Genomic DNA, 19,075 nt, shown 5'->3' on the forward strand with positions numbered 1-19,075 from the left:
AAACCAGAGGTTTCAAATTCACCAAATCCTTTGCACAAGAAAGATGGACAATCTTTTCTCATGCAACTTATGTCTCTGAAAGTCTACTGCATGATCAGCTTGGAGTCGTTTCTGACTTGATTGTACATAACAACAATAATAACAAGTTCCCAAATATATGTCCTTATCTTCAACTCCTCTTAATTCAGGGCCTTAGGACTGACAGATTCTCTTCTATCTTCCTGCTCATTCACTACTCTATTTATCCTCCAAACAATGGTCAACTTTATAATTCCATATCAAAAATTTTATATGCATATCCTTTGGTTTTCTTTAAATTTTTTTATTTTATTTTATTATTTTGTGTGTGTGTGTGTACCGCCAAATCAGATCTGACTGGTACAGGAGGAGATTGCCCCTGCTTCTCCAGCAGAGCATCTGGTGGATTTGAACCACGTACCTCTTCCTTTGGTTTTCTTTTGTTTAAGGAATCAAAGTTCTTATCATGATTTTTGGAACTTTTTGCAATAGGCTATTTATAGTCTTTCTTCCTTATTCATTTCTTAATGCTCCAGATGACCCATGTTATTAATTGTTTTTAAGATGACTCCCACTCATTGTGAAGTTATGCACAAGAGTTAAACTTTACTTGGTCTGGCACCTCTTCATACTTGCTATTATGTTCAAGTTCATAATTATAGCCACTGTGTATTTTGAGTTCCTTTCAATTTGGAGAACTCATTTTCCTTTATTGTATTAGAAAATACTCAGTTGTAATCTAACATATTTTGGACATGTTGTAAGGAGAGACCGGTCGTTGGAGAAGGACATCATGCTGGGGAGGATGGAGGGACTGCGCAGGAGAGGAAGGCCCTCTATGAGGTGGATTGATTCAGTGACTGGGGTAATCAGGATGGGAGTGTTAAAGACAGTGCAATTGGCACAAGGCAGAGCAGAGTTTAGGGCTGTTTTACATAGGGTCTCTATGAGTCGCAAGCGACTCGATGGCACACGACAACAACAACGACAATCTATATGAATTTCATTGGCTAATTTTCTGAAACCAAGAGACTTTCTTCCTAGTTTGCCTTTGTCTGAAAGTTCTGCTGAAAAACGTTCATCAATGACCTTGCCGACTTTTTTTTTTTTACTAGTAGTACAGGATCCAGCATCATAGTAACATCCAGGCCACTACGGAACAACAAACTGACAGATTAGTGGAATTGGCACATGGAAAAACAAAGCAAAAAAGTTCAACCACTTGGATGAAACTGATTCTAACATATGCAACCTTTTGTGTTAGAGAATAGGACTGCTTTGTAGGGTTTTCCTAATTGTAGTATTTTCAACAGTAGTTTATAAGCATTTTCCAACAGCTCTTCTATTGATTTGTGCCACCAACATTTAAATTACCAATTATGAACCACCTGTGCCACCCAGACTCCAATATCAACATATATAAACCAAACAGAATTTATCGCTTTCAAATCAACGTCAATTCATAGTGACTTTATAGGATAGTATAAATGCATCATAATTTTCCAATCTTTTAAAGGGTTATATTTCTGCCATCAAGGAACAGGTGATTATGAACCTAACCTCGACCAACCAGGGATTATTAGTTAGCTCACAATTGGTATTAAATCAGTATATAATGAATAAATAAATACTGAGTGATGTTTTTCTAATTTCTAATGTGGCTCTGTATCCATAGAATGCAAGAAAGATAGCATTTGGAGTTGTAGAAGTACATGAAATAAATGGACCAATTTTAGTAAAGTAATAATTCTGAGAATCCAGCCAACATCAAAAACTATTTCCAGAATAACCAAAGTTCTGCAGACTGAGACAGGAATATTCTATTTTTGGCTAGGGGACATATAGGTTTCTGGTTCTTGTCCCAGCCATGCCTCTGTGTAGGGCTGTGGAGTTTCTCAATAGGTATAATGGTCAACTTTTCAATTGTGGTGAGACTGGGTATTTATTTGGCAGTCACAACTGATACACATGAATGAAGGAGGCAAATAATTGAGTGAAGAAGGTGAATGGCTGAATGCGGAAAGTGAATGACTGGGCACATAGTGGTTAGTTGGCTTAGGCGTTTAACCAAAATTGGGGTCTTTGAGACATTAACCAGCAACCAGGAACATAAGTAGATGGAACATGCTCATGAAAGAAAAAAAATCATTTTCTAGATGAGTAGGTAAGAGGAAAGTAAACAAAACACCCTTCCTTTATGAGTCACCTTTTTAGTCCTTCTTAAATTTTTGTTTGAAAAAAAAATGACTTAAAAGGCTCAAATATCCTAGGGAAGTAAACCCATGCATACTTCCAACATTAGTTAATATTTACTAAAAACTCATAGGCTACAACAAATTAAACTTTTTGGCTCTCTTACTGAGCTTTTCTGGCCAATCATGTTAGTGACTGTTCCTACAGATAGTTTATAACTAATTTTTTACTCTGTAGAGCAGCTAAAGTGAAACAAGTCAGGAGAACTCTGGCTTCACATAATTCCTAAGCCAGGCTCTTTGGAAAAGGAATTTGACGTGGAAGAAGGGATCAGAATGAACAGGCAGATCCTAGACTTGCCCACAGAAACCTGGGAAAAGTGAGTTAGGTTTCTCCTTGTTTGAGCTGGAATTCCTGCACCTAAACCTGGGTGCCCTCAGAGAAAAATGCTTTATAGCCCAAACTAATGTTTATTTTGGACCTTGATTCATTTTTAGCTTTCAGTTGTGACCTTAGGAATGAGCTCACAATTGGAAGCAAATCTGTCTTCTGTTTCTGCTGTTAAAATTTTGTCTACCCACTGAAAACCACATAGGATTAGCAGTGGCCTTGTCTCAGATACATGCTTTTTGGAATTGTATATACAATACTAGCAGCTTGGGTTCAACTGCTGAACAATCTCAATTAGGATGATTGATTTTTTTATAAATAGAATGTTTCCTCTATTCAGTTTTGCTTTGCTGCATGTCTGATGTCTAGTGGGCCTGAGCTATTACACAGATCTGGGATGATGGAAGAAGCAGACTGTTTGAGGTTGTTGATATGTATGTTTATGACAGTACCTCAGTTAAAAAATTTGGGATTAAGAAATGGGTCTCAAATGTTATTCTTAGTTTATAGACTGCCAGTGTTGAGAAACAAGCAATTTAAAATTGTTATATTCCACTGACTTGGAACCAACTCATAGCTAACCCTCCTTCTCCCATGGAGCTGGCGGGAGTTTAGGTTGGCAGTACAGCTCCTTACTACTAGGCCACAAGAGCTCCTTGTTCTATAATTAGGAGATACCTATTATCATGTGGATACTGTCCTCTTCTGAAGACTTTTGAATTCGTGTTCTAGTGTTCTTGAGAGAGTCCTAGTGGCCAATCCAATGGCATGTGACTTGAATCCACCACCTATTTCTTGGGATGCAAATGGACAATCTCTTTCTATGTGATTTGTAACTACTAAATATAAGCTGAGAGCCCGCTATGATTCTGCTGCAATGTCACAACTTGAAATGGGTGTAAGTTAGTCAATTTTGACTCACAGCAACTCTATAGGACTGAAGATGATACTCCATAAGGTTGCCAAGTTTGTGATCTAAAGAAGCAGACTCTTGTGTCTCTTTTCAGTGGAGCAGGTGGTAGTTTAGAGTTGCCTAATGACCATCAGCGCTCCTGCTCTAGCAACACAGATCACATTTTGACATATCTCTTATGTGGACTTGAACTGATGCAAAATTACTTTGATGCTTTAGTTAGAAACATAATTATATGGATGTTCCTATCTAAATTACAAGTCTTCAGTGAGACAAGGCTTTTAAAAAACTAGGCAAGAGATTTTAAATAATCTGGTAAGACTCAACACTACATAAAAAAATTAAGACTCACTAGAGAAAGGAGTGGTGCTTTTGCACTTCATGAATGAATTCTTTTTTTTTCTTTTGAATGAATTCTTAAACAGACTCCAAGATCTTCGTATCACACTTGGCATTTCCCGAATTCTTTGAAAAGTATCAAGGAGGTAGGTTACTTTAACAATTATTTGCTGATTTGTTTTTCTTTCCCTTAAAAATGATTTTGTACTAACAAATAGTAAACAAAACATCTAAATGGATTATTTATATATAATATCTACTTATGCATAACAAGTGATTGCAAAGACCATGGCCTGTATCAGATGCATCTTAGTCTCCAGAGAGACACCATTGCTCTTCAGAACTTTGGAAAGGTCCCTAACAGCAGACTTTCCCATCACAATGAATCAGAGAGTTGGACAATGACTAGGGAGAATAGAAGGAGAATTTATGCCTTTGCGCTGTGGCACTGGAGAAAAGTATTGAGGGTACCATGGACTGCTAGGAAAACAAACAGATTCACCCTGGAGAGAGTTAAACCAGGCAGCTCTTTGGAGGCAAGGATTATGAGGCTTTGTCTAACATACTTAGTTCACGGTCCTTGGAGAGGGACATCATGCTTGGTAGGGTGGAGGGACAGCATAGGAGGGGAAGGCCCTCTATGAGGTGGATTGATTCAGTGACTGGGGTAATCGGGATGGGTGTATTGGAGACAGAGCGATTGGCACAGGACAGAGCAGAGTTTAGGGCAGTTTTACATAGGGTCGCTATGAGTCGCAAGCAACTCGACCGCACATAACAAGAACAACAATATCTATTTAACTTTTGTCGTAATTTTGTGATTTACTACAAGACCCACTTTATAGATAAGGAGATTGATATTCAAAGACGTTAACCTATAAATGGAGCAGTAACAGAATATAACCTTTTATTCAGAAGACTCAGCTTTGACTCTCAGTTAAGGAACCACATGAACAGCCACCCTAGCCAGCCAGAGGCTTCCGAATGTACTGCTGTGAAATTAAACAGGTTTCATGAGAGCTTCTAGACTAATATAGACTAGGAAGAAAGTCTTGCTTAGCAATTTCCAAAAATAAGCTGATGAAATTCCTCTTGATCACAGTAGTCCAATATGCAACTGATAATGATGATGGTGAAGGGCTCAGCATATTTCTTTCCATTGTGCATGGGACTACTGGGAGACAAAGCCACCTCAATGGCAGCTAAAGTGGACAAGTTAGTCTATGAAACCAGAAGCAAAAATCTAGGTCTACGTGATTTTTTTAAATGGCTGAGGTTTTTCCATTAAGCATGTTCACTTGTGAATATGTCATGATGTAAAAATAAAAATACATCTAAAGGAAGAATGAAAGGTTTTTGAGGGAGTAACAATTCCTGTAGTCATCAAGAAAATGCAAACATATTGTTGTATTTAGAAAAACGCTTTCTGCTCTCAGTCCAAATGTACAATCTCTCTCTTTTCTATTTCCCCCTTGTCCTTCTTTCTCTCACCACACAAGAAATGTCACAAACTCTCATAGCAGGCAAATTAAAAAGCAACATTCTAAAAGTTTGTCTCTGAAATCCTTCTTCTTTGAGGACCTCACAATGTTTTAAAACAGAGAACTGAAAAGGAGTTTTTAAAAGAATCAGACATGGAATTGCACAGAGGCAGTAAAGATATCCTTGAGGTCATCTTTTCTTTTTGCTATGCTGATGTATTCTCTCCAGAGTGATAATAATCTTTTTTGAAATGTCTAAGATGGAAGGAATTTTTATCTGGAAGAGTAATATAAATTAGTTTTGACTGCCAGTTTCCACTGATTATTACTTTCCAGGTGGAAATCCTACAAATTCTTGAGGCATGACCTCTAATGAATAAATAAAACCCCTTTAAAAACTTGTTGAGAAATTCCAGATAAGTTTCACAAGAGATTTAATTTTAGAGCATTAACACAATCTTGGTTGAGAAGATAAAACTACAATGCAGTTATTTGGTAAAAGTCATTACTTCACAATGAAGTCATTGGGGATTATTTTAGTGTGCTTATCTGTCCTACTTCTACTTTCTTTTATACTTGATTCATTTCCCCTTAAATGAATTTTATTATGCATTACTCAATGCACTCTAGAATCACCCTTTCAAAAGAATAAAGTATTTAAACAGATAACTAGCTGGAAACAGCCAACTTGAGACTCAGCCTACCAGGGTGAACAAATGATATTACAGGTGGTTACATATTAGTGATATGTACTATGCATTATAATATACATTTGGTTTGTGAGGGAGAGGTGAAATAAAAGGCACACTGTAAAGTAATAAACATCAATGATTTCCATATATTTTTAAAGAGACTTAAGCATGAGAAAGTAAGACCAGGTACATTAATATTTGTTGTTACAGTTAGTTGCCCTAAGTGGATTCCAACTATATTTCATGTCATAATGGGTGTACTCCATGAAATATGGAGATTTTTGGTCTTTAGGAAGCAGATCACCATATCTTCTAGTGTTGTTGTTGTGTTTTGTATTGTTGAATCAGAACCAACCTATAGCTGACCATTCAACAGGTTTTCAGAGGCGGTTAATTGCATGGAGAAGATTGTCCATTCTTCTCCTATGGAGCAGCTGGTGACCTCGAACCACATGCCTTCAGGATTGCAGCACATCTTCTTAGCCTAGGCCACCAGAGCTCCCAAATCTACTAGTATTTATTGTTAAAATATCTTGGGTGGATCAAATGGTTTGGTTTTGGACACAGCCTAAAGATTGGTAGTTCTAATCCACCTAGTAGTACTGAAGAAGTGATATACTTCCATCAAAATAGCAGCCAAGACAATTCTGTGGAATACATTCAACTCTGACAAACATGAGGTTGCCATGAGTTGGAATAATTTGAAGGCAATAAGTTTGGTTTCGTTTAAATAAGAAGTAATGAAGTATGTTATTCCCAATGGACACTCAGGAAAACAGGGAATAGGAAAGATGAAGTGATGTGTCCAAGGACGCGTGACTTCAAATGATGGAGTCATGGCAGTGCTAATCCAGGAAAGTTTGACTGTAATTTGGTTCTCTTCCCACTACAGAATGTTGCCCTTGAGGCTGGTATTAGATGAGAAAAAGTGAAGACTGCAACCGTGTGTGCAAAATATATCAGTAGTTCAGAATAGATGAAGGGGAAAACAGTCACTTTTTTTTCTGAAATTTTCACTTTAAGTGATGTTAACTGAAGTTAATTTTTCTTGATTATGTGTGTGTATATATATATATATATTTACAGTCACCTGTGACTCATAGCAACCCTATGCTCTGAAACTTGTTCTGTCCTTAACCAGTCTCACTGACCTCAACACACCTATCCCCATTAACCCAGTTACTGAATCAATCCATCTCATTTCAGGTCTTTCTCTCCTGCCCTGACCCTATACTGTCCCAAGGTTCCAACCATAATGTTTTTCTTCAAGGACAGATCAAGCCTGGCCACCTTCACAAGGTAGGTAAGTTGGAATTTCAAAATCCTAGCCTCCCATCTTGTGAGACCTACTCCTCACACAAGATATGTTCCTCACTCAAGAACCACTCTTGAAGACTTCACCTTCACTCTGCTGCTGAACACCACAACCTGTGTGGCATGGCTGGCCCAAGAGTGTCTTCCAGCCACTGCTTTCCCAGAGTCAGATTCACACCCTGGCTGGCAGCAGAATCACTGCCTGAAAGTTGAGGGGCTGAAGTTTTAGACCACAATCTCTCCCAGAGCACTAGGCCTCTGCCCCTGCTGCCTGGAGACCACCCAGTTACCACCTCTGCTGTCCAGCACAAGGAGCACCAATACCACAGAAACCATGTGAATTAGAATACAATGGGATGGCATATACAGAAATTTGATAGAAAACAATTGCCACCCAAGAATCCTATACTTGGCAAAGCTCTCTATCAAATATGAAAATGCAATCTCCAGAATATTAAGACTGAAATAGCAGAAGTGTCCAACATGCTGGTAGGACAAAAAAAATAACTGAGGAAATGGAACAGAGGATCAGTGAGCTGGAAGGCAAGAGCCTCACTAGAGACATACTAGAAGAAAAATCAAAGATGAGACATAAAGAAAATTAAGAAAACATTAAAATTATGTGGGTTGACATAAAACAGATATGATTGGCATTCCAAAACAACGGAGGAACAGAGTAATCACTGAGGAGATTGTGGAAGAAGTTCTAGAAGAAAATTTCCAAGATATTCTGAAGAAAAGAGAAATTCACATTTAAAAAGCACAGAGAACACCAAATAGACTAGACCCAAAAAGAACAACATCAAGACATATCATAGTCAAGTTCTCTAAATTAAAAGATAAGGATAAAATTCTAAAAGCAGCACAAGAAAAACAGAGTTATTTACAAAGGGAAACAATCAGATTAAGTTCTCATTTCTGAGCAGAAACCATGCAAGCTAGAAGACAATAGGGTGTCATATACAGAAAGTTGAAAGATAACAATTGCCAGCCATGGGTCCTATATCCAGCAAAGCTCTCCATCAAATATGAAGGGGAAATTAGATTCTTTGCAGAAAGAAAGGACCTTAAAGAAATTGTGAAAACAAGACCAAAATGACAAAAAATTTGAAGTTAAGTCCTACACATGGATATGCCAAAGAAAAGTGCACAGACCATAATAACTAGCAACAATAAAAAGCAAAACAAAACAAAAAAACCCCAAATATGGCAAAATGGCAAAAATAAAACTTGGCTTGACAATAATAGCACTTAATTGGGGAAAAGGGGAGAGACGGTGGCCATGTTCTCTCAGGTTTGCTCCTCCCAGGGTTGCTATGGCCTGGTTGCCAGAAAGAGCATGGTGCTGTTTGAGTGGGTGTTGTGGCAGTTTTTGGATGCGAAGGGCTACTCTGCCTCCAGGAGCCAGGCAAGCCAGGCTTGGCCTAGGGTTTAAGGCAGCAGAGGGCTTCAAGCCTGAAAGGGCCCTTGGGCCTGTGGCCCTCAGGTCAGTCTTTCATTGTTTTTGTTCAGACATTCCTCTAGGTCATATAGCCCTGGTGTGCACGTTGCCATACCGCGGTCTCTTTTGGTTGCTGTGAGGCTGAACACTGTGACACTGATGTGTCAAGTGCATTAATGGTTGGCTACCAAATGCAGACGGAGAATGGGGTGGAGCTCCCCAATTAAAACAAGCTTGGAAGGAGGAGTGGCATCCACTTCCATAATAGCTTGCCTCCAGAAACCCTATGACCCTGGAGAGAGGATGAAAGGACTCTCCTTCATAGGATCACTATGAGTCACCTGCAACTCTATGGCACTTAAATGAACCAATTAAGAGAAAAAGAGTGGCAGAATGGATAAAAACCCAAAACCCATCAATATGTTGCCTGCAAGAGACACATTTAAAAAAATGAATAGAAAGACAGACTCAAAATTGAAGGCTGGGAAAAAAATTATACCAAGCAAATGGAAACCTCAAAAAAGCAGGAGTGGCATTACTAAACTCTGATAAAATATGTTTCAGAATGAAAATCACCATAAAAGATAAGGAAGGGCACTATATAATGATTAAAGGCACAATGGATCAAGAAGACATAACCTTGGTCAACATTTATGCACCAAAGGACAAATCCACAATATATATATATATATACATATATACAGTTAACAGAATTGAAGAGACAAATAGATAGCATGATAATAGTAGTAAGAGATCTCAACACACTACTATTACCAAATGATAGGTCAACTCAAGAGAAAATCAACAAATATGCAGAAGATCTGAACTATAAACTCAGACAGCTAGACCTTGTAGTTTTTGTATTCAGTGTACTGCACCCAACTAAAGCTCAATTGACTTTCTTCTCAAGTACACATGGTATATTCTCCCGAGTCGATCACCTTTAGGACATAAAGCAAGCCTCAACAGATTAAAAAACATTGAAATAATATAAAATATCTTTTCAGATCACAAATCCATAAAACAAGAAATTAACTACAGGAGGGTGAAGCTTACAAAACCACCTCTGTGGAAACTGAAAAAACACTCTACACGATTGGGTTACAAAAGAAAGCTTACAGAATCATACAGGGCCTTCACAAGAAAAAAACTGATTACACAATTAAAAATGGGCAAAAGACATGGAAAGACTTTTCACAGAAGTTATTGAGATGGCCAACAGACACATAAAAAAATGTTCAAAATCACTGGAAATAAAAGAAATGAAAACAAAACCACAATGAGACAACGTCTCACTCCAGTAGTGGTAGCGAAGTTTAACAGGACAGTAAGTAATAAATGTTGGAAAGGACATTGTGAGTTAGGAGCTCTTGTACACTGTTGGTGGGATTTTAAAATGGTACAACCACTCTCAAAGGCAATTTGGCACTGCTGAACATAAAAATTCCATATGATCCAGCATATTCCATTGTTTGGAATATACCCTGAGAAAATGAGAACTGAGGCACAAATAGAGATTTGTACACCAATGTCCATAGCAACATTGTTCACCATCACAAGAACATGGGAACAGGCCAAATGCCCAATCACAATTGAATAGATTAAACAATTATGGTATATTGACATGATGGTATACTACACAACACCCAGGAACAAAGATTTTGCAAATGACTACTTACCTTGGGAGGGATTGGAAAGCATTATGCTACGTGAACTAACTCAGTCCCATAAGGGCAAATACTGTATAAGACTATTATTGTAGAATGTGAATGAGAATCCAAAGGGAGGAGGATGGGAACAGAGTGTTGAGGATAGGCAGAAGGTAGGATGAGGGGTGGTTAATCATAAGGTCATACAATTTGATGGGTGGAGGGAGGAGTGGGGAAAGGAAAAGGGGAAAGAACTATATGAAAAACAATGTATATGAAATTTTTAGATAAACAAATACAAGATAAATAGTTCATTAAACACACACACACACACACACACACACACACACACACACACACACACACACACACAAACCCCAACAAACCAAAAACACCAAAAAACAAACCTAGCCTCCAAGGAGAATCTTAATTTCAGCCTCTCCAAGACAAATCTATTTGTTTCCTTGGTGCTCCATGCTCTGTTCAAGACTCTTTTCAACACCACAACTCTTCTTATTCTGTCATCTATAGTCATTTTCAAGCTCTGTGATGCATAACAAGTGATTGCAAAGACCATGGCAATCCTTACTCCTCAAATAAACATTGCCCCTCAGTAATTTGGAAAGTTTACTGTCTGCAGACTTTGCCAGTGCAATATGTCTCCTGATCTCTTAACTGCTGCCTCCACTGTATTGATTGTGGATCCAAGAAAGATAAAGTCATTGATAGTTTCAATCCTTTCTCCATCTATCATGATGTTGCTTATCAGTCTAATGGTGAAAATTTTTGTTTTCTTGATGTTGAGATGTAATCTATTATGAAGATTACTGTGTTTGATCTTCTGTAGCAAGCACTTCAAGTCCTCACTTTCAGCAAGCAAAGTTATGTCATTTGCTTGTTGTTGTTTGGTGCCATCAAGTCACCTACGACTCACAGTGACCCTATGTATGACAGCTCTGAAGCCTGCCCTATCCTGAACCCGTCTCACTGACTCGGACACACCTACTCCATTACCCCAGTAACTAAATCAATCCAATCTCATTTGTGGTCTTTCTTTCCTGAGCTCCTTCCACTCTTCCAAGCACAATGTCCTACTTCAAGGACCAGTCCCTTCTGGCCACATGCCAAGAATATGTAAGACAGAGCTTCAAAATCATAGCTTCCAAGGAGAAACTTGGTTTCACCCTCTCCAAAACAGACTTGTTTTCTTGGCAGTTCATGAAGTATGCTCAAGACTTTTCTCCAGCACCACAACTCAAAGGCATTGATTCTTCCTCTGTAATCCTTAGTCATTGTCCAACTCTCTGATGTAATTGTGAAGGCCATGGCCTGGATTGGGTGCACCTTAGTCTCCAGACTGACATTTCTTTTTGGTACTGTGGAGAGATCCCTGAGAACATATTTTTCCATTGCAATTCATCTTTTGATTTCCTGACTGTTGGTGGAGCCGAGCAAGCTGTAATTGTTAAAAAACTCAATCTCTTCTCCATCTATTATGATGCTGCCAATTGGCTCAGTGGTGAGAATCTTTGTTGTCTTGATGTTGAACTTAATCTATATTGAAGACTACAGTCCTTAACCTTCTACAGCAAGTGCTTCAGGTCCTCCCCAGTTTCAGCAAGCAAAGTTGCATCATCTGCATAACGTAGTTTGTTGATTAGTCTTCCCCTAATTGTTGTCACATTGCTCCTCATAAAGCCCAGCTTCCCAATGATCTGTTCTGCATATAGATTGAAAATGTATGGAAACAGGACACATCCCTGACACACTCCTTTCCTGATATTTAACCATGCAGTGTTTCCTTGCACTATTCTGAGGACTGCTTCCTGGTCTGAGTATAGGTTTCACATGAGCATGAGTAAATTCTGGGATTCCCATTCTTTTAAAGGCTGGGCACAATTTGTTGTGATCCACACAGTCAAATGCCTTTACATAGTCAATGAAGCACAGATAGACCTTCTGGTACTCTTTGCTTTCTGCCAAGGTCCATCTGACCTTAGCAATAAACGTCTCTAGTTCACAACCTCTTCTAAGCCCAGCTTGCATTTATGGTAGTTTCTCTGTTGATATTCTGTCCCAATCATTTTTGAATGATCTTCAGGAAGATTTTATTTGCATGTGATATTAGTGATTTTATTCTATAATCTCCACACTCTGTAAGGTCACCTTTTTTGGAAAGGGAATAAATATGGACTTGTTCCAGTCAGTTGGCCAGATTGTTGTCCTCCAGATTTTTTGGCACTACTTGGTGAGCACATCCCAGGCAGTATCTATTTGTTGAAATACGATTTGACATATTTCTGTTTCAACCAATTTTTTGTTACAGTGACTGCATAATCATTCCATCTTTTAACACTTCTTCATTGACTACTTTGCCCATACCATCCTTAAGTATTGTAACTCATAGCTTGAATTTGTTCATTAGTTCCTTCAGCTTAAGAAATGTCAATGAGTTCAGCCCTTATGATATTCCTACTCCAGCTCCTTGCACATTTCATTATAATCCTTTATTTTTTCTTCTCAAGATTCCTCTTTAAATCTTCTGTTCAGCTCATTATTTTTTTTTTTTCTTTCTTTCCATTGCTTTGGCTTCTCAGCACTCTAGTACAATATTTAGAGTCTTCTAATACTCATTTTGGTCTTTTTTCTTCCTCTGTCTTTGTAATGACCTTTTGCATTCTTTGAGGACGGTATTCTTGATATCCCCTACAGCTCATCCGGTCTTTGTTCATTAGTGTTCAAGGCCTGAAATCTGTTCCTGAGTTGTTTTTTAAATTCAGGTGGCATAGACTCAAGATCAAACTTTTATTCCTGTGGATTTGGTTTGGTCTTCTTTAGTTTTCATTTAAATTTGCATAGGAGAAGTTGATGGTCTGTTCTGAAATCAACACTCAGTCTAGTTTTCACTGCTAATATTGAACTTCTCTCCAACAATTCCTTCCACAGATGTAATGAATCTGATTCCTGTGCATACCATCATGGGAAATGCATTTGTCATTTGCATATAGAAAGTTATTGATGAGTCTTCCTCCAATCCTTATGCCACATTTTTTCTTCATAGTATCCAATTTCATGAATAATTTCCTCAGCACACAGACGAATAGGTCTGGAGAAAGGATACAACCCTGATGAATTGTCCAATTGCTACAGTGCTTGTCAAAGTCAGTTCTGATTAATCTCCTTTGTCGGTGTGTCCTTTGCCATTCCCTATCACTCCTCCCTGAGAGAGACTTCACCCTGATTCATAAGAAAAAGGGGATGGCGTATTCTCTTAGCTACTTCCTGCTGAAAAGGGATGCTGTGGGTTTCAGGGTGAAGATCTTCTCTCACTACTCTAAAGGGCCCCTTTGGCAGTAGGAAACACATAGACTATTATGGAGATTGATTTTGGAATTTAGATGCACTCTTATTGATTGTGCTTGGCCGTACATGTTCATATCCTTGAAGATGTATCATGGGGGTGTTGCAACCTAGAAGACACAAATTTGACTAACAAGTTATAAGTAAATGAGTCAAAAATTATGGAAAAGTAAAAGAAAGGATTCTTTCATTGTTTTACAAACCCTCCCTGAGCCTCCACCATGTAGCCCTCGCTCTAGACTCCTATGATGACAGAAGTATCTAGTCATATATCTCTTTTAAACAGTTTTCTCCCTCCTCTGTTTCAGTGCAGTATACATTATTGAACCCATCTTACTCAGTCTCTCCCCAACCCCAAGGACAGTCCCATTCTACAACAGTGGCATCATGTAATATTTGTCCTTTTGTGACCGGGATATTTCACTCAGCATAATGTTCTCCAGAGTCAACCATTTTGAATAATATTGCATGAGTTCCTTATTTTTTAATGCAGCATAGTATTCCATTGTGCGAATATACCACAGCTTCTCTAGACATTCGTTTGTTGATGGGCACTTAGGTTGTTTCCAACTCCTTGCTATTGTGAACAAAGCCGCAATAAACATGGGTATGCATATATCTGCTTGGATGTCAGCTATGGTCTCTTCAGGGTATATTCCCAGTAGTGGAATTGCTGAGTCAAATGGTATCTCTATTTGCAACTTTTTGAGAAAGCGCCATACTGCTTTCCACAGGGGTTGTACCATTTTACTCTCCCACCAACAGTGAATCAGGGTTCCAGTTTCTCCACAACCTCGCCAGCATTTGTTGCTTGCTGTTCCATTAAATTTTGCTATTTTGACTGGGGTGAGATGATATCTCATAGTTGTTTTAATTTGCATCTCTCTTAGGGCTAGGGACTAGTCCCATGGTGCCTCTCAAGCCACATCAGCTACAAAAGGTTCATTTATTCATTGTTGACTCAGAAACTTTATTCACATTTGAGGTACTTGAGAGTGGGGTTTATTTAGGAAATAGGTTGGAGAGTGAGGGAGGCAAAGAATATCATCCAATGCACATCCAGGTAACGCCCAGAAATCCCAAGGCACAATTCTTCATTTAATCTAGGCTCCAGTCTCAGTTCAGCAGCACAAATTCAAGAAGCCTCTGGTTTCCTCAATCATCCATCAAGTTTTGCCTCAGAACAGTTATAAGTGAGCTTCTCCTTAACTTTATAGCAAGCACAGAAAAACTTTTAACTTTGGCCTTTACCTTGCCAGTTTCTCTACAGCAATATCATAGTTATTCTACCATGTAAGACAGCTTCTCCTTCAAGCATTTGGTAAACCAAACTTTAAACTGTGGCTTTTATCTCAGGGCTTCTCTAGTTACACCTTGAACAATTTCTCCACAGCAATGTTACAGTATCTACACTACCATTATCAGGGTCTCACCACCAGGGTCTCACTCTTACCAAGGTCTTGCCCCAGTCTCCCTCAAGTCTTGCTGCCCAGAAGTGGAAGCAATCTCTCTCTCTCTCTGATAGTTCTTGAAGATTTGCAAGACCATGTTTCTGCAGTTCAGGTAGCTGTAGAACAGATGGAACCAAGGTAATGGCTAAAAAAGTCAACTTTAAGTTAACACATTAATTATAAATTGCAGAATATTCCCTTGCTCTGTTCACATAATGGTCTCTTGGTGAGATATAGGTTTCACACAAAAACAATTAAGTGTTCTGAGATTTCCATTCTTATCAATATTGTAGCCAGAATTTGTTATAATCCATACGGTCACATGCCTTTGCATAGTAGAAAAAGCACAAACAGACATTCTTCTGGTATTCTTTGCTTTCAGCCAGGATCCATCTGACATAGCCTCTTCTAAATCCAGCTTGGATTGATAGTTTTCTACTTATATACTGTTCCAACTGTTTTTAAAGATCTTCAGTATTTTACTTGTATGTAATTTTAAAGATATTGTTTGATAATTTTCAAATTCTGTTGCATCATCTATCTTTTTTGTATTTCACGTTCCTTTTAATTTTTCCCCCACTCATTCATTATTGCACATTTTTCTTCCTGCCCACCCCTCCTCCCCAGTTCATTTATCTCTTTTGAAAGAAAAAAAGAAACGTTTCACTGTTATACAAATTTTCCCTCATTCCCCAAGTAAATAGTCAACTTTACTATGCATTTATTTTTCTGAAATCTAGTCATGAAAATGAATTTTGCCCTTCATCTGTTTCAGTGCAGTATACATTATTTATCCCCTTTTCTTAGGTTCCTCCCAACCCCAATGTCAGTACCATTTTACAACAGGGGCACCATGCAATATTTTTCCTTTTTTGGCTGAGATATTTCACTCAGCATAATATCCTTTAGAGTTACCCATTTTTTTTATAGTATTTCGTGAGTTCTTTGTTTTTCAAAGCAGCGTAGTATTCCATTGTGTGAATATACAGCTTCTCTATCCATTCATTTGTTGATGAACATTTGGGTGGTTTGCTATTGCTTTACTATTGCTAACAAACATGTGATAAACATGGGTGTACATATATCTGCTTGGGTGGCACTTATTCTTTCTTTGGGATATATTCCCAATACTGGAATTGCTGGGTCAAATTGTCTTTCTATTTCCAACTTTTTTAGAAAGCACCATACAGCCTTCCATAGTGGTTGCATCATTTTATACTCCCATCAACAGTGAATAAGAGTTCCAGTTTCTCCACAACCTTGCCAACATTTGTTGTTTGCTGTTCTGTTAAATTTTGCTATTCTTACTGGGGTGAAATGATATCTCACAGTTGTTTTGGTTTGCATCTCTCTTAGAGCTAGGGATTTTGAACATTTCTTCATGTGTTTGTGTGACATCTGAATGTCTTCTTTGGTGAAGTGTCTGTTCATATCTTGTGCCCATTTTGCAACTCAGTTGTTTACCTTTATCTTGTTGTACTGCTTGAGTATTCTATAAATTCTAGATATAAGTCCCTTATCAAACATGTCATTACTGAATATTTTTCTCAGTCTACCCTGTTGGAGAATTTTTTGAATGTGTATAAGGCTTTGATTCTTAGACGGTCCCATTAATTTATTTTATCCTTTCCTGGTTTTAGGTTTTTCAGGATGATTGGAAGACTGTTTATGTTGTGGGTTAGGATTTCTAGAGTTCTTCCAAACTTTTCTTTAATGAAGTTTATAGTCCTTGATTTTAGTCCTAGACCTTGATCCACTTTGAGTTGTTTTTTGTGTATAGAGTGAGATGTGGATCTTGCTTGAGTCTTCTGCAGAGAGTTTTCCAATTTTGCCAACACCATTTGTTAAAAAGGCTGTCATTTCCCACTTAACTGATTTCATCTCCTTGTCAAAAATCAGTTGACCATAGGTAGATGGGCTGATTTTTGTATTCTCAATTCCATTCCATTGATCTATGTGTCTGTCATTGTACCAGTACCACACTGTCTTGACCACCATGGCAACGTAGTAGGATTTGAGTGAGATGCCTCCTACCTTGTTTCTCTTTTTAAGGAGTGCTCTGCTTATTCGAGGCCTCTTTCCAATCCAAATGAAATTGGAGATTGCTTTTTCCATCTCATTGAAGAACAGAATTGGTATTTGTATTGGGATTGCATTGAATGTGTAAATTGTCTTTGGTAATATTGTTATTTTTACAATATTTTGTCTTCCTATCCATGAGCAAGGTATATATAGTTTTGTATTTTGGTGATATCTTCACCTGGCTTTGGTATCAAGGATATGTTTTCTAAGAACTGTAAATTGAGGATTGGGTTTCTTTTTAAGTTCTTTCACATTGAAGAAAGCTGAGAAAGTTCTTTTTTTTTTTTTATTCTCCAATTCCAACTTCCTTCACATTCTGTTAGCAGAGCTTGTTTTGTCTTCAAAAACTTCTGTTCAGTTCTTTTCCTTCAACATCTTTTCCATTTGTTTTGTCATCTTCACACTCTAGTTCAATTTTTGGGGTCCTTCTGACATCCATTTTGGGATTTTTATTTTTCATCTGTCTCTTAGTGACCTTTTACTCTTATCAATGATGATATACTTAATGTCATCCACAACTCATCTAGTCTTTGATCATTGGTGTTCAAGGCTTCAAACCTATTCTTAAGATGAATTTTAAATTCAGGTGGGATCAACTCAAGATCATATTTTGTTTCTTATTGACTTGTTTTCATTTTTTCCCCTCAGTTTGTACTTGCACATGATAATTTATTATCTGTTATACAGTCACCATCTGGCATTGGCTGCTAATATTGAACATTACAATAATTTCTTTCATCAAAGTTGTCAACCTGATTTTTATTTTGTCTATCTAGTGAAGTCACCATTACTGTTTTTTTAACACATGTTTAAGCTCTCTACTTTTGTGCTTTTTAAAGAATGTGTTTGTGATGAACAAATCATTGAAGATGTAAATTTGATAATTCTGTATCTTGTCTCATTTCTGTCATCAAGTTTGTAATTTCTGACTACCCTTTTTTCTTCATTCTTTTCAACATTTGCATTCCAGTCACCAGTTATCATTAGCACATATTAATTACATGATTGGTCAGTTTGGGACAGCAAAATTGAAAAATAAAATAAAATTCCTCAATTTCTTCTGTGTTATTAGGAGAGGCTATTTCTTGTAAAAAGACATCATGTTTGGAAGATGGAGAGAAAGAGAAAGAGAGGAAGACCCTCAATGTAATAGATTATTACACAGACTGTGGCATTGGTTTAAATGTGTCAAAGAGGATAAGATGACACAGGATAGAACAAGGTTCACATCTATTGTTCGTTGGGAAACTATGTGTCATACTTGATTTGGGGACACCTAACAACAGTAATTTCAGTTTTTGAAATAGATGTCAGAAGAAATTCTAAAAATTACACTGGAGTGTTGAGATGCCAAACAAAGGGAAAACATGTCAAAGTAAAAGAGCTGAACAGAAGATTTCAAAGGACAGCTCGAAAAGATAAAGAAAAGCATTATAATGGAATGTGAGGAGAGCTGGAATTGGAGAGTGAAAAAGGAAGAGCTCACTCTGCATTTCTCAAGCTGAGAGAACTGAAAAACAAATTTCAGTTTCAAATCACAATCTTGAAAGACACAGTGGTCACATTTTGAATGACCAGGAAAGTATCAAAAGGATCAAGGGAATACAGAAACACTGTACCATGACCCCCCCAAAAACAAAACAGATTGACAATGAAAAATTCAAGAAAATACCATAGTAACAGGAGTCAATGGTAATGAAAGAGGACATGGAAGCTTCACTGGAGGTATTGGTAAAAATAAAGCCCCAGGAA

General features: G+C 37.8%; 1 pseudogene; it reads right to left on the bottom strand.

The window, feature by feature from the left end:
• Positions 1–4,909: 4,909 nt before the first annotated feature.
• Positions 4,910–19,075, bottom strand: part of LOC102876879 — a 50,117-nt pseudogene continuing 35,951 nt past the window's right edge.

This window comes from Elephantulus edwardii, unplaced genomic scaffold (genome assembly GCF_000299155.1).
Source record: "Elephantulus edwardii isolate Elephantulus edwardi_28Jun2011 unplaced genomic scaffold, EleEdw1.0 scaffold00090, whole genome shotgun sequence".
Lineage (NCBI taxonomy): Eukaryota > Metazoa > Chordata > Mammalia > Macroscelidea > Macroscelididae > Elephantulus > Elephantulus edwardii.